Here is a 17,113-nt window from a genome sequence, read left to right on the forward strand (position 1 = left end):
GATTACAATACCTTCGTTACACTATTGTAATATGACAAACTCCACAAATGTGAATAATTGCGAATTTTTTCCAAAACGATTTTGCATCGAACGTAATAGATTGTATTAAACGGGTTAAACTGTTGAAATAACCGTCAATTCAAAACATCGGATAAATTATGCCACATTATACCACTGGCAAAGCGACATAAACGTACACGACAAATATATATTGCCCGAGAGCACAGAAAATTCAATTGTCATTTTTCAGTCCTTTTTGTGTGCACTTTCTGTTCGATCATATACCTGAAGTTGACCTTCCGTTCTGTGCTTCAAGGGCCAACAGCTTAGCATAGCTTAGCTTGACTGACTGCATAAATCAATGGTTGCAGTCCGTGATTGATCTGAATCAGTAAAATTGCTCAGTGAATCAACTGAATGGGGCTGGGAGTGACCGACCGACCAGGTTTTAGTGACTCAATACTTTGAAGGGTCAATAACGACGCCGGCCACGTCCTTGCAATCAGATAGGAAGAGGGATGGGATGTTAGTGTAACTTTTGCTATATGGAGACCGTGTTAACCTCTGCATCTCCACAAAGGTTAGGAGGGAGGAGGAGGTTTTTGTTAGTAGGGAATGGTAAGTTGGATCAAGATTCACTTTGATAAGTGATGCGATCGTACATATATTTTTTCAACCGGACGCTATTTTCGTCTTATCCTTACTCATCATATTGCATTTCGCAATTCTTACCGACGACGACCACGGCGACGATAATTACGCAAAGCATCTAGTGGCTAACGATCGTGAAGTAAATTCGCACGATTTAACTTAATATATTGTATTTATTCTATTGACTTTTCTAATTGATTCTAGCAAATTAAACGTATCACGAATCAATATTTGTTAACTGTCTTATGCGTAGTCTACATATCATAAGCTTCTACACAAGCACTTTTAAATACTTTAAATACTCGCGCGAGGTGTCAGTCAAGGGCACATTCTGAACTTGAGCTGAACCAAATCCTGAATCAGAAGCTAAAAATTCACCACAAATACCATTATGGATAGTGAGATGGCGACTTTTCGTTTCTGGAAAACAGCCGGAAAAAAACTTACTTAATATGGATATATTCGCGATCGAGATGATGCATTGAAGTCAAGCATTGACGCTGGACACTATTTAGAATTCAAAGATGACCACTTTCAGTTTCTGGAAAACAACAAAATTACTGAATACCACCCAAAACGGATATTTCCGGAATCGGATTGATGCCAGAAAAACCGCTGAAAATGATCGAATACCACTCAATGTGGATATTTCCAGAATAGAGGTGATGTACAGAATCCAAAAGTCGAGGATGTTGTCATTCCGATAAAACCAATCATTTCAAACGATTTGCCATTTGACTTTGATTATATCCAAAGGCCGATTCGTCGTGCATTTGCAGACTATAAACAAATCGCAAGGAATCAATGAATTTGAAATGTTTAAAATTAATAAAATAAACACAAAAATGGGCGAGACGAAGTTTGCCGGGTCAGCTAGTAAATTATAGATGAAGAAAAAAATATCGATCAAATTAATTATTGTTGTAAAATCACGCAATATGTGAGTTGAGAAGTAGGAACGCGATACGATGAATTCCGCATAACTGGTTTGAAATCAAGTTAAATTATATAGAATTTTTGAATATCATATTAAGGCCGATACAAACTTCGAATTGTTTTTCATGGGGGAATCACGTAAATTTCGAAATCCGAATCAATGGTAGTGTTATTTCCAACTGCGAATCCGCGTACAAAACAAAAACTCGTAAACTAGTGAAAAAGATCTCAGTGTAACTATGATAAAAAAAAATTATGCAAGTTATGACATTTGTAACTTGCACGCAAATAAATGAAAACAACACGTTATTGTTATTATTAATAATTTGGCTTGCCTTTCGAAGACAATCCCACTGCCACTGGACTTGTTTATTACTAAATTGAGCGTATACGCTGTCGAAAACCCAATAATATAAAAAAACGGTTTGATTTGGTTTCTTCCTCTAGTAATTTTCAACATTTTCGAAGATAAGGAGGGGAGGGTTGACATAAAATGAAAATAAAATTTGTAACTTAGACTGTTACGTAAATCAACATCGGAGACAAAATTAAACGAAGAATCGACTATATCTATTCCAAACGTGCTTACACAATTATGTATAATTTAACTATTAAATGCCATATACAAACCTGGGGTTTGTATACAGAACGATGTGTTCAAATTATCGGATGTCACAATCAGTTTGCCAAATGAGGTGTATATTAAAAACACTATTATAAAACTCAAGCGATATCTTTTTTACAGGTAGCTAATATTATAAACGTCACGTATCAATAACATGCAATCAGATTTAAAACTTTACAACACTTGCCGCTTAAGCTATTTTTTGATACCATTTCGAAGCAAGGCAGTTCTGATAGGTTGTGTTTTGGGCAAAATAGAAAAAATATGTATGAACATGTCCTGTATCCGCTTTCTCAAACTTGCACGTTTGTGTGTGGACATATCGGATGTAAACTAATTCAGTCGAAAACGTTCGTCAGTCATGACAAATTGAATGGCTGCGAGCGATAGCTACAGAAAAACCTAAATTAATCCACCTAGCGGTCAGACCCAGCCTTTCTCATTCAATTTTTTATTTGTGAAAATAGATTTACATTAACGCTTCAATCCAATCAATGTCTATTCACTCTTTAGGTTCTGAAATATTGATGTTGTAATCTTCACATATAAAAATGCAGTCAAGTCTGTCTGTCTGTCTGATCCATATAGGACCGAAAACTACCGAACCGATCGACGTGAAAATTTGTATGTAGGGGTTTATGGTGCCGATAAAGGTTCCTATGATAGATTGAGACCCCTCCCTCTTCTGGAAGGGAGGGGTCCCATACAAATGAAACATAAATTTCTGCACAACTCAAGAACAAACCAAGCAAATAAAACCGAATTTGGCATGTGGATGTTTTAAGGGGTAACTAATATGTCCATAATAGATGGATGAAACACAAATTTGTGCACATCTCGAGAACTAATCAACCAAATGGAACAAAATTTGGCAGGTAAATGTTTTTAGTGGTAACAAATATGTACATAATGGTTTGAAACCCGACTCCCTCTTCTATAAGGGAGGGATCCCATGAAAATGAAACACAAATTTTGCACAGCTCAAGAACCAATCAAGAAAATACAACCAAATTTGGTATGTGAATGTTTTTAGAGGTAACAAATATGTCCATAATGGTTTGACGCCCCTCCCTCTTCTGGAAGTACATGTTTCTTCACAAATTTCTGCACATCTCACGAACTAATCAACTAAATGGAACCATATTGGCTGGTGAATGTTTTTAGTGGTAACAAATATGTTCCATAATCGACCTCAGACAACATTTTGGATTGTAAGATGGCAACTTCCGGTTTCTGGAAAACAGCCTGAAATGGACGATTCCCATTAAATGGAGATGGTGACTTCCGGTGTCTGCCAAACAGCCGGAAATGACCAAATACCTTTCAATATGAATGTTTTCGGAACCAGAACTACGCCCAGGTGACAGAAATTGATTTTACAGGCAATTTTAAAGTCCAAAATGACGACTTTCGGCTTCTGAAAAACAGTCCAAAGTGACCAAATATCACCCAATATGAGTTCTTCTTTAACCAGTATCCTAAATACCATTTTGAAATCCAAGATGGCGACTGCCGGTTTGTGAAAAACAGCCTGAAATTAACAAATACTATCCAATATGAGTATCTCTGGAACCAGAATGATGCAATGAGCTAACAATTGACCTCAGGCACCATTTTGAATCGCTAAATGGCAACTTATAGGAAACAGCCGAAAATGACCAAATAATACTCAACATGGATATTTCCGTAATCGAGATGATGCATAGAAACCAAACATTGACCCTGGACACTATTTTGAATTTGAAGACGACCACTTTTAGTTTCTGGAAAACAACCAAAAATGCCTCCCAATATGGGTATTTCCGGTGTCAGATTGATGCCAGAAAGTCTGCTGATAATGACAAAATACCACCCAATATGAATATATTCAGAATTAAGGCGATGTACAGAAGCCAAAAGACGAGGATGTTGTCATTTCGATAAAACCAATCATTTCAAACGATTTGTTATTTGACTTTGATCATATCCTATGGCCGATTCGTCGTGCATTTGCAGACTTCAAACAAACCTCAAGGAATCAATGAACTTAGAACGTTCAAATAGTACGACACCACATTTAAATTATGTTGAGGTCACATATATCGATCAAAGCAGGTATAGTTTTAAATAGTCTTTGAATTTCTCTTCTTTCCATAACTTTTGAGCCACATATCAAATTGTTATGAAGTTTGTTATTTGTAAGTTTGAAAGATGACTCGTTCGTATGACACTAGTTATGTTCAAATAAGTCATATAATCTTTCAGATAATAGACTTTCGTTGTTTTATTAATAATTTAAAACATAACGGTTGCTTAAGTTCGATTATAATCAAATGAAATGGGAACGTATAGAGCAGCCGAATTTTTGAACCACGTGTTCAATTATAATTCATCAGTTAACCCTTAACTAGCCCGCTCATCTGATAATAATAATCAAATCGGTTGTGTAGTTTCTGAGATAATGAAGTTTCGTGATTTTCACAAGTCGGCACATTACAAATTAAGTTACAGTTCGATTACAGTAAAATTCAATAGGGTCTTCTGAGGCAGCTAGACCATTCATTTGACACTAATTTTATGGAAATCGGGTCGGCCATCTCTGAGAAAAGTGAGTGAGTCCAAGGAGTCTTCAGAATATGTTCCTTTGCATAGCTGGATTTCACATTTTTAAACATAACAGGCAAAGTAATAGTCCGATTGCAAAACAAATCAATAGGGTCTTATGGGGCAAGTAGACCTTCCATTTGACACTGATTTTAGGAAAATCGGTACAGCCATCTCTGAGAAACATGAGTGAGATTAAACAGTCTTCAGAACACGTTTCTTTTCATAACTTTTGAACCACAAGTTCAATCTTTATGAAATTCAAAACTTAAGGGTTTTCTAGCCCGGGGGGGGGGGGGGTAGCCCGTTTTTTTTGAGACCAATTTTGTTCAAATCGGTTGTGTAGTTTCTGAGATATTGATGTTTCATGATTTTCACATTTTTAAACATAACCTCTAAACTAAAAATCCGATTACAATAAAATTCAAAAGGGTTTTATGGGGCAATAAGACCTTTCATTTGCAATTTATTTCATGAAAATCGGTCCAGCCATCTCTGAGAAAAGTGAGTGAGAATAAAAATCTGCACATACACACACACACACACACACACACACACACACATACACACACACACACACACATACACACACATACAGAAAATGCTCAGCTCGTCGAACTGAGTCGAGTGATATATGCCATTCGGCCCTTTGGAGCACTTTTATACTTTCGGTTTTGCAAGTGATTGCTATACCTTTCTAGGAGAAAGGCAAAACCAATTTGTGTTTCGCGTGCGTGCTGTTCGCTTAATTTTCCGCTTGGATGCCTACTTTTGAACTGCATCAATTTTCAACTGAAGGTAGGAACAGCTTTAAATCCAAATAGGTTTCCAAATATTGAAATGTGCATTCGATTTTCCTTTGCTGCGAAAACGACAAAGTATGTAGCAAAATGCTGCGAGTTCGCAAGGTATTTATTGTGTTTTATTTTAATTTTAAAACATGTTCCGTGTTGCTAGCAAATCACCTGTTTTCAAGTTTTCAATATATGTTATTTGTCGAAAATTTGTCTGTGAGTATTTTTCATAGAAAAGCTATCAAAGCAACTTAATTTGCATTCAGTTCATATTTAAGTGCAACCTGATAAACCGAAGTACAATTTTGAGGGGACCACAATAAAAAAAGGGGGATATTAGCTCTTACAAAAAATTTATTAGTGTTCTGATACTGATATCTCTCAAAATTATCATAATTCATTAAGTATTTTTATGCTGTAATGTAATATTCAAGATTCAGGGGGTATGAGTAAAGATCTCGAATAATTCTTTTTTTTTTGTTTAGAATTACAAATCCAAAACTTTTTATGAAATATTTCACATTTGTTTGAAGAATTTTTGTCAAAATTCTATCTCTTAAGAAAAAAAAGTTATTTAGCTCCAAATTAACGACCCCTTAAAATTTTCCACTTTATCTTTTTTTTTTGTAATTTCTACATAAAGGTGATGTTCTGACAAAATGAGAATATTATAAAAATACATCCTTTGCAACCAGAAGTGTAATTCTAACTCAGTTCTCCTCAAATATTACATTGCATCATAAAAATACTGAAAGACCTATGAAACTTTTGAGAAGACACTAGTATCACAAAACAAATACACTAAAGTCGCTTTTTACGCGGGAGATACGTGCCGCGTAGAAAAAACCGCGTAAAAACGCGTAAATTCCAGAGTCCGCGTAAAAAACGCGTAAATTCCGTAATCCGCGTAAAAAAAACGCATAATTTCCGGAATCCGCGTAAATTCCGGAATCCGCGTAAAAATACCCGTGTTAATTCTGCAATCCGAGTGAAGAGAAACCGAAATTCGCCTTAAAAAGTATCGCGTAAATTCCAGAATCTCCGTTTCTCCGTAAAAGCTAATATCCGCTTTTTTTTTGAATCCGTCCCACTGTGGAACGTGACAATCTTTACCGTGTAATCGATATTGCACGGTGATGACGGTTCATAAAGGTCACATTCGAATTTAGATTTTTTTCGATGAGGCCAAGACTAAATTTTGTTTTCTACTTCATTATAACTTCTTCATGCGCCATCAAATCTTAGTCAAAACAAAGAAAGGAACGATTGTTCTGTCCAAATTGTTAAAAAGCTCCATGAACTGTCAAAAATAGTGGGGTAAGATCATTCCGTGCAATGATCTACAGTGCTCCTTCGGGCTCAAGGAAAATCTCAGGAGAACAAAAGAATAAAAAACAAAACATAATAATTTCTGTCAATCAGAGATATTTTGGTTAAGTCTATATAATACCACAGACAAACAGACGTATCTCGATTTTTTTCTTCGCGGATTAAAGAGCGATCAATTCAAATACTTACGCCAATACCCTAGTAACAACATTGGTTTTATCAAAGTTTTCTAGCACTTAATACAGCCAAAACAGCGCTATAAAACTTTGATAAAACCTGTTTTGTTACTTGGGTACTTACGGTGTTGGTGCTCATGCACTTTTTTCCTTTGAACTCACTAAACATCGGGTGCCGTGCTATCAGAAACAACAAATAAGGGCAGAGCCGGATTTACGATTGTGGGGGCCCGGGGCCCAGTTTACAGTGGGGGCCCCAGAATAAAACAAACCCGTTTTTTTATCGTACGAGTTAAAAACACTTATTTCTCATTGAAAAGTTACCAAAAATTTGCTAGAATTTTTTCTTACGAGTTTTTTTTTTGCAGAGAACTTATTGATTGAATAATCAACATTCAGCTCCTTCAGAATATTGTACTCTCAACTTAATAATGCTAAGTTTGACAGCCTTTCACTCTTCATAGTCGTACGCAACCTATTTTCAATCAGTTTCATCTTCGATAAAGACCTTTCTCCAGTTGCGTTCGAGATCATTAGGCTCAAATAAATAAATGTATGCAACTGCTCGAAATCCGGATTTTTTTTCTTGATATCTGAAAAATAAAAACCTACCGCAATTCGAAAAAAATGCGATCCGCAAGCAAAAATTTGCACACAATTTGAGAAAGACTGCGCAAATATAAGGCTACGCTGGCAATAATCTACAGAACCTAGGAAAAAACTAGGGGTAAGCGGGGTAAGACCGCCCCCTTAAGCAATTCTGTTTATAGAAAAAAAGGTTGCGGCTGCAATTTCATTTTTTCTTCGCTAAGAGGTTCTTCTATTCAATACCCGCATTTAAAAAATAAGAACTGAAATATTTTTGTTTATTTTCCAGTTTTTTTTTTTCAATTTTTAAAAATTCATTGAAAATGTGCAGATCTTTTTCATGCGGGGTAAGCCCGCCCACCAGCGGGGTAAGATCGCCCACCATTTTTTGAGGATAAACAATATTTTTAGGGCCGAAACGGTTGATTTTATCGGTATAGTGTCTCTGACAAAGTTGTGGATGGTATTTTTTTTCTTTTTAAATAAAATATACACTGTAAAAAAGCAGAAAAAAAAATTTCTAAGTTTCAACTTATTTTGTTTTCTGATTATTCAAGTTCAGATCAATGTTTAGGTAACTTTTTTGGTTTTCAAAATAAATAGATTTTTCAGAATTGGGGGTTTTCAAGATATTGAATTCATAATATACCTATCTTTAAGCTAAAAATTAAAACTCATTAAACCTGTCAGTATGATTCTTTTGAACACTTATTATGTATAGAAAAATACTAATAATTATTCTTTCGTTTATTTATATTTTCAATTTTCTATGTTTTTTTTTTTGAAGAACAAAATTATCAACGACTCTATACACCAAACAAACCGTCCAAAAAAAAAATTCTTCACAAAAATTTAGCAATTAATATTTATATTACTCCATGATCCAACAACCATAAAATTTTAGCTTACCTTTTGTAGATTTTACAGGCAAAAACATATTTTTTCAAATAAATTTGAAAAAAAAAATATATTTTTAATTCTATTTTTATATCTTTTCTTTAAATTTTTTTAGAGTGTGTATTTTTTTTCGGAAGTAAAAAACTACTATTTTCAATTCTGCCGGAGACGTCATACCAATCAAACAAACCGTCATGGCTCTAAAATTATTTTGGTTCATTAACACCATTTTCACACAGGTTTACTTTTTTCAAAAATAAGTCTTGTTAAAATATATTACTAGAAAAGCTTCAACCAAATTGAAAATGGTCGATTAACATCGATGTCTTATGTGGCTTGAAGTTGCTTTACTGATCCTGTAAATATTCCCTTTGTAGTGTCGAGGCATTTGGGTCTTGAAGTAAAACAACAAGCAGTTGGATACGTGGCGGTTTTACCCCTTGTATAGTGGGCGACTTTACCCCCAGTGGAACATTTTCATATTTGACCGAAAAAGTAGTCAAAATTACAAGATTACTCACGGCCTTCGATATTCCCGAAAGAAGATAGATTCAGGCAAGCGATTAAACGTATATTCACGAACAAAACAATAGATTTTTAGACTGAAAAACCTTAAGTCCCGTTGCCGCAAAACAATAGCGCATTGACTGGTTGCCAGCTGAAAGGTTGTTTTTGATTATTTCTGCGACCGTTCGCGCACTATCAAAACAGAAAAACGTGCAAAATGTTGTGTAATTATACTGTGATAGACACGTTAAAGAAATTTTTCAATTATTTTATAACTTGGTAGTAAAACTACAGTGGGCGGTCTTACCCCGCAGGGCGGTCTTACCCTGTTTACCCCTACACACTTCTGCAGGTCAATAAAATCTGCACACGGACTCTGAAAATCTGCATTTTGCAACGCAAATCTAGTATCCCTGATTCGGATAGGTAAACTTATTTTCGGAATCAACAGCAATGTATTAAAAAAACTTGTGGATTATCTTCTTTCCTGCTTGATTTCCCATGCGCGCTGGTTCGATTCAAATGGTGTGTTAATGTGTGTCATTTCAAGAGAATCGAAGGTGAAATCTTATGGATGTGGTTGTGATATTGGCGCTCGCGAAAAAATAACACTGAAGGAAAGTTTCAGGTTGAAATGGTCTGTTCAAATTTTCTTACTGTAAATTGAACTTTTGATTGAATCTCATTTTTGATAGAGAAAAGAACTTTTTCTCGTTTTGTGGGCCCCCCCCCCCCTTAAATCCGGCTCTGAATAAGGGGTATGATCAGATCGACTTGAACTGTCCTACAGTACGGTTGCATTTTACCAACAGCTCGAGGCTAAGTCTTAGACTACCGAGAGATATTGAAATTTTGTTTTTCGCTTTCAACAGGCAATCTTTTTAAAAGACGCAAAGTAATAAATTTGTTTTTAACGTTAACGAGTGATTAGTGAGTAAATTTGGTTTGAGATATTTTTATTTAAATTCTATAGTGAAGTGAAAGTGTAGTGAAGTTTTCCAGTTATGCCTGGAAAAATAAAAAAAGCCCGCTTTGATGCGGCTTCAAGGAAACGTGAGGCATCTCCTCCTAGTGACACTGAAATTTCGACTAACAGGTATGATATTCTTTCTTCCGTTGGGGATCAAGAATTTCAAACTACTCATACTGAGCATAAAGCCGTCATGAAGAAGGTTAAAGTTCCACCTATTGTGGTATTTGTAGCAAACTTTAAAGCATTTCGATCAGAACTTTCATCATTTCTGTTGGATGTGAAAGTTAATTTTCAAATTGGCCGCAAAGGCGAAATTCGTATTTTGGCCGAATCTTTTGATGACCATAAACATCTTTTACAGTATTTGATTGAAAAGATGTATAAATTTAATTCTGTTGATGCCAAAAACGAGAGACAGTTTAAGGCTGTTTTGAAAGGTCTTTCAAATGATCAAACTATTGATGAAATTAAAGATTGTTTGTCAGAATCACTTGGTTTTGCCCCCAACCAAGTAATTTTGATGAAACGAAAGGCAAATGCCAAAATTAATCAAACTGGAATACACCAGGAAAATTACTTAGTACATTTTGATCGTACCAAAGTAAATAATTTGAAATGTTTGGAAAAAGCACGTGTTTTATTTAACGTGCGAATAAAGTGGGCAAATTTTAAGAGACATGGAGGAATTCATAATCTTACGCAATGTCGGAATTGTCAAGCCTATGGTCATGGAACTCGAAACTTCCATATGGCAGCAAAATGTATGATTTGTGGTGACACTAGCCACACGAAAGATATTTGCCCCGTGAAAGAGACCACTAATAGTTTCAAATGTGTAAATTGTGGGGGAAATCACAAATCTAATTTCTTGAATTGTCCTGTAAGGTCCAAAATTATTGCTTCCAAACAACGTAGGAATTCTAAATAACCAGTTGTCAATGTGGGTAATCAAAAGACTTTCAATACTGTTCAGGCATCACCAGCACTTTCATTATCAGCTGTGTCTGTAGGTAATAATTTAAATTCAGATAACAAATTTCAGACAAATAATCCTGTTCAGGCAACATCTGGCTGTCCATATGCCAGTGTCCTTTCAGGTAATATTTTAAATTCAAACAGTAACGAACCATTCGTGTTTGGTGCTGAAATGTCAGCCAGTATTGATTTAGGTATTCCAACACCCGAAAAGATTGATTACCTACAACAATCCATGTGGCTGTTCAAGTAGGTATGAAATTTACAACTAATATTGTTATGAAATTGAAATTCAGCAATGATTTTAAATAATGCTGTAAATTTTCTAAATTGGAATGCTCGCTCTTTGAAAACGAAAGAGAATGAATTTTTCAATTTTTTAACAGTCCACGATGTGCATATTGCAGTTGTGACTGGAACGCTTTTAAAGCCAAATATTAAACTAAAAAAGAACCCAAATTATATGGTTCATAGGTTTGATAGAATTGATGTTGTCGGTGGTGGAGTTGCAATAGTTATCCACCGTCGAGTAAAACATCGTGTTTTACCCCATCTTGAAACCAAAGTTATTGAGAGTTTGGGAATTGAAATTGAAACAAGTATTGGTATTTTATTTATAGCCGCAGTGTATTTGCCTTTTCAATGCACTGGTGAGCGAAAAAATTATTTCAAGGGAGATTTGCAAAAACTCACAAGAAATAAATCTGAATTTTTAATCATCGGTGATTTTAATGCGAAACATCGATCTTGGAATAATGCTCAAAGCAATTCCAATGGAAAAATATTGTTTAATGATTGCTCGGCTGGATTTTATTCAGTTTTATTTCCAAATGGTCCTACATGTTATTCTTCTATTAGGAATCCATCTACAATTGATTTGGTACTAACAAATCAAAGTCATTCATGCAGTGATTTATTAACTCATGCTGACTTTGATTCTGATCATCTTCCCATAACATTTTCTATTTCTCATGAAACTATTTTAAATCTCACTAGATCTGTGTTAAGTTATCACAAGACTAGTTGGGATAGATATCGTTCTACGATCGAAGAAAATTTGAATAATGATATTATTTTACAAAATAGTGCTGACATTGACAGAGCATTAGATAATTTTAGCAGCTTAATTCTCAATGCCCGGAATTTATCAGTTCCTAAGGCTCGAGTGAAATTTAATGCACCAATTATTGACAGTGAACTTCAACTTCTTATACGTTTGAAGAACATACGGAGACGACAATACCAAAGATCTCGTGATTCTGCTTTGAAAATTATTTTTCAAGAACTATAAAAGGAAATTAAACATAGATTCACTCTCTTGCGAAATGAGAATTTCATGAGAGAAGTTGAACAACTAAAACCTTATTCAAAACCTTTCTGGAAGCTTTCGAAGGTTCTTAAGAAGCCTTCGAAGCCCATTCCAGTGGTGATTGCATTTTTCTAACGAATGAACAAAAATCTCAAAAACTTGCTCAGCAGTTTGAGAGTGTTCATAACTCCAATTTGAACGTAGTAAGTCCAATTGAAAATGAAGTAAACCAAAAGTATGATCAAATCACCGCCAAAGAATTTCTTTCTGAAGAGGTATTGGAAACAAACTTGAATAAGGTGCGAACTATTCTCAAAAAATTCAAAAACATGAAAGCTTCAGGAGATGATGGGATTTTCTATATCCTCATTAAAAGACTTCCCGAAAACTCTTTAAATTTCTTGGTAAAATTTTTTAACAGATGCTTTGCACTAGCACGTTTTCCTACAAAATGGAAAAATGCCAAAGTCACTCCAATTTTAAAATCCGAAAAGAATCCAGCTATTATTAGTTTGCTTTCCTCTATTAGCAAACTTTTTGAAAGAATAATTCTCAATAGAATGATAACACATATTAATGAGAACTCAATTTTTGCAAATGAGCAGTTTGGTTTTCGCCATGGGCATTCCACTACTCATCAGTTACTGAGAGTAACAAATATGATTCTAACTAATAAATCTGAAGGCTATTCGACTGGAGTTGCTCTTCTAGATATAGAAAAGGCATTCGACAGTGTTTGGCATAAAGGTTTAATAGCTAGAATGTCAAATTTCAGTTTTCCGCTTTACCTCACAAAAATGATACAAAGTTATTTAACTGACCGCACTCTCCAGGTTAACTATCTAAATGGTAAATCTAATAGACTGCCTGTTAGAGCTGGTGTGCCTCAGGGGAGTATCTTGGGCCCAATCTTATATAACATTTTTACTTCTGATCTTCCTGATTTACCACCAGGTTGTGAAAAATCTCTGTTTTGTGACGATACAAGCATTTCCGCAAAAGGAAAAAGCCATCGTGTTATATGCAGTCGGCTACAAAAAAAGTTTAGATATATTTTCTTCATACTTGCAGAAATGGAAGATTTCCCCTAATACTTCTAAAACACAGTTAATTATTTTTCCTCATAAGCCAAGAGTTTCATTTCTCAAACCACGTTATTAAGATGAACGGTGTGGTCTTAAATTGGTCTGATCAAATTAAATACTTAGGGCTAATTTATGATAAGAATCTTACTTTCAAGGTGCACATTGAGAATATCCAAACAAAGTGCAATAAATAAATAAAATGTTTGTATCCTCTTATCAACAGAAATGCTAGACTTTGTCTCAAGAATAAACTGTTAATTTACAAACAAATTTTTAGTCCAGCAATGTTATATGCAGTTCCCATCTGGACAAGCTGTTGTGCAACCAGGAAGAAGACACTTCAAAGGATTCAGAATAAACTTTTGAAAATGATTTTGAAGCGTCCTCCCTGGTTTAGAACGAATGAGCTACATAGGATCACTAATGTAGAAACATTAGAAAATATGTCAAGCCAAATTATCAACGAATTCCGACAAAAATCGTTGCAATCCTCAATTGCAACGATTAGCTCACTTTATAGTCAGTAAGATAGTTTTAAGTTTATTTTAAGTTTCGTTTTATTCCTTTTTTTTTTCTCTTGACAAGTAGGTTTAATAATTTTCCTACAATTACATTAAATTAACTGCGAAAGCTAATAACATTCAATAATATAAAAAAAGCGTACAAATATATATATATATATATATATATATATATATATATATATATATATATATATATATATATATATATATATATATATATATATATATATATTTATATATATATATATATATATATATATATATATATATATATATATATATATATATATATATATATATATATATATAATATATATATATATATATATATATATATATATATATATATATATATATATATATATATATATATATATATATATATATATATATATATATATATATATATATATATCTATATATATATATATATATATATATATATATATATATATATATATATATATATATATATATATATATATATATATATATATATATATATATATATATATATATATATATATATATATATATATATATATATATATATATATATATATATATGTTAAAATGTCACCATTTGTGGCAGAACACACAATATTAATTCTGAATAGATATTTTAGTACATAAATAAATCACTACAACCCCCCCCCCCCCCCCCCCCTATTAAAAAAAGGGGTATGATTACCAGAAATGCTGAAAGTACATCTTTTGCGGAATATGTAGGTGTCGCACCAGTTAATTGGAACCACAATTTTGTTATAATTTTGCATGGATTCTTACGTCTATATCTCTGTGATAATACATTTGAAATGTCTGCAGCAATCTGTATACCGCTGTGAGATAATATTGCATTGATACCGAATTATTCGATTGTTTGTCAGATTGTCTTTGTTTCACTACATGAAACAGTTTTATCATATTATTTAGCGTTTAAATCCAACTGACACGCAGTCTGCATATTTGGCATCGCTACTTCATACTTCAGAAATCATGCTACAAGATAAACATAGTTTCGCCTAGAAATACTCAGACAGAGTGATGAGCGGAATTTGGCAACTGAGTTTTATTTATCAGAGGTGCCAATTTTTATTTCAAGGTGCACTGTTGTCTGATTTTATCGTTCGAATCATTCAATGGGTGGAACCAATAAAGGTCTAGGCGAATAATAAAATGCATTGCAAAATTTTGTAAAATCCGCGGAGGTGTTGAATTTTATGTTCATGTTTAATTTTGTACTCTATCACCACACCACAATTGATAAGTGATTCGTTAACCGTACCCCCGGTTGAGAATCACTGAAATATACGATTTTAGAGCATTCTGAATCCATTATTTATAACAGAGAAACTGAATCTTAAAAAATAACACTTTTTACATTATACTATTATACAATATCGGTCAATGTGGTGTTACCTATTTTGTTCGTTTGGCTCACTACATTCTCACCCCTCATATCGCCCTCTAAGTGTTTCTAGTTTGGCCTAAAGGAACTGTAGACTATAAAAATGACAAGGCGCTCACTGTGAGTGAGGGTGAGAGTCATTATCACACCAAAACGGGACAGTTACAATGAAGATAAATTTCTAGAGTACAGTCTCTAATTTAGCCTAGATAGACTGTAAAATGCCTCCCAGCTGGTCTCGAGCTGAGAGTCTCGAGGTACGATTCTGGCCTAACAAGCCAGTCGTCGTAGGTTCGAGTCTCGGCTCGGGAGAGACTGTTAGTGTCAATAGGATCGTAGCGGTAGCCCCGCAATTGTCCTGTACACCTAACAGTTGTCTGCGAAGTCTGTGTATAATAAAACAGAAGGTCAAGTTCCGAATCGGAATGCAGCACCATGGCTTTGCTTTGCTAGACTGTTAAATAGAGATGCGCTCACTGTTATGGTAAATGTCACATCAACACGAACATCGGATATGCGAAATCATACAGTGCGCCCGTATTGGTGTGCCAATTCCCATAACGGTGAGCGCCTTGTCATTTCTCTTTCATACAGTGTTTTCTAGATTTTGCATGTGCGTTTTCCGTTTTGATGTGACATTTACCATAAAGGTGAGCGAGCGCCGTGTCGCTTCTTCATTCTACAGTCTCTCTAGTTTAGCCTACACTCAAAATATTTTTCACGTTATTGTTACGTGAAATTTCCTATACTTGTTTATTTTCTCTCATTTTGCATGATTTATGTGAAAAACATAACATCTTCGTGAAAATAACATGCATACTATGTTTTATCACGTATCATCTACGTCAACTTGGCAACGTCGAACAGAATAAAGTATCGCGTGAACTCTCCGTGCGAAAATCCACAGAAATCAAAATGGCGAAGCTGTTGCCTGATTCAGTATTTGAACACAAAAAGGAATTTCTCGGTTACTGGCCAATAAGTGAGCTTTAGAAAAAACATAAGAATCCGACATCGAGTCTTGAGCTTACATATTTTACACAGATTCAGTTCAAATGGCAAGGAATTACCTTAACATAAATAGTTGCAGCTAACAGTAATTATCGCCGGCGAATGTCGCAATATCATTTTGTCATTTTGTATGTCAATTCATTTACAAATTGGCGATTTCGCATGCCCGAGCAACTTATCAAGCAACATATTTGGATAATTTCTAAAAACTATTTCTAGTCTCTCAAAAATTTGGGAAACCACAATTGAAAATTATACGTTGTAACTCTCAGACAATAAAATGCTTTTCACTTCACCGGTAGTTGATTTCTACGTGAAGTGCATATGTCTGCTGAATAATATTCACAGGATAAATCATATCACCAGTTCATAATGAACTCAAATGACAATCGCGTAAAATCTACGTGAAAATGAGAGTGGAAAAAAATCACATAACTTTTCCGGTAATTATAACGTAAAAAATATTCTGAGTGTACAGACAGTACGTTACAGAGCTTACAAGGTACCCATCGTTAGTGTGAATGTCACTCCAAATCATAAAATTGACACTTCAAATCCTGCAGCTTGCTTTGTTTTATATTCTCAAAATAAATAGATTCTCAAAACAAGTTCAAAAGAATATTTGATTTAAAATTCGCAAACGACAAAAAACGTTTATTTTGAGCTGCAGTGTTTTGCAGTCTTATTCAATCTTACTTTTCGTTTGTGCCTAATTTTAAGAAACTCGTGCGAATGATACGAT

The 17,113-nt window shown here is 34.3% G+C and overlaps 1 protein-coding gene across 1 annotated transcript in view; it reads left to right on the forward strand.

Annotated features, from left to right (window-relative positions):
* The window catches only part of LOC129733283 (gamma-aminobutyric acid type B receptor subunit 1), a 212,117-nt gene that overhangs the window by 179,025 nt on the left and 15,979 nt on the right, over positions 1-17,113 (forward strand). The window lies entirely within an intron of this gene.

This window comes from Wyeomyia smithii, chromosome 3 (assembly GCF_029784165.1).
Source record: "Wyeomyia smithii strain HCP4-BCI-WySm-NY-G18 chromosome 3, ASM2978416v1, whole genome shotgun sequence".
Classification (NCBI taxonomy): domain Eukaryota; kingdom Metazoa; phylum Arthropoda; class Insecta; order Diptera; family Culicidae; genus Wyeomyia; species Wyeomyia smithii.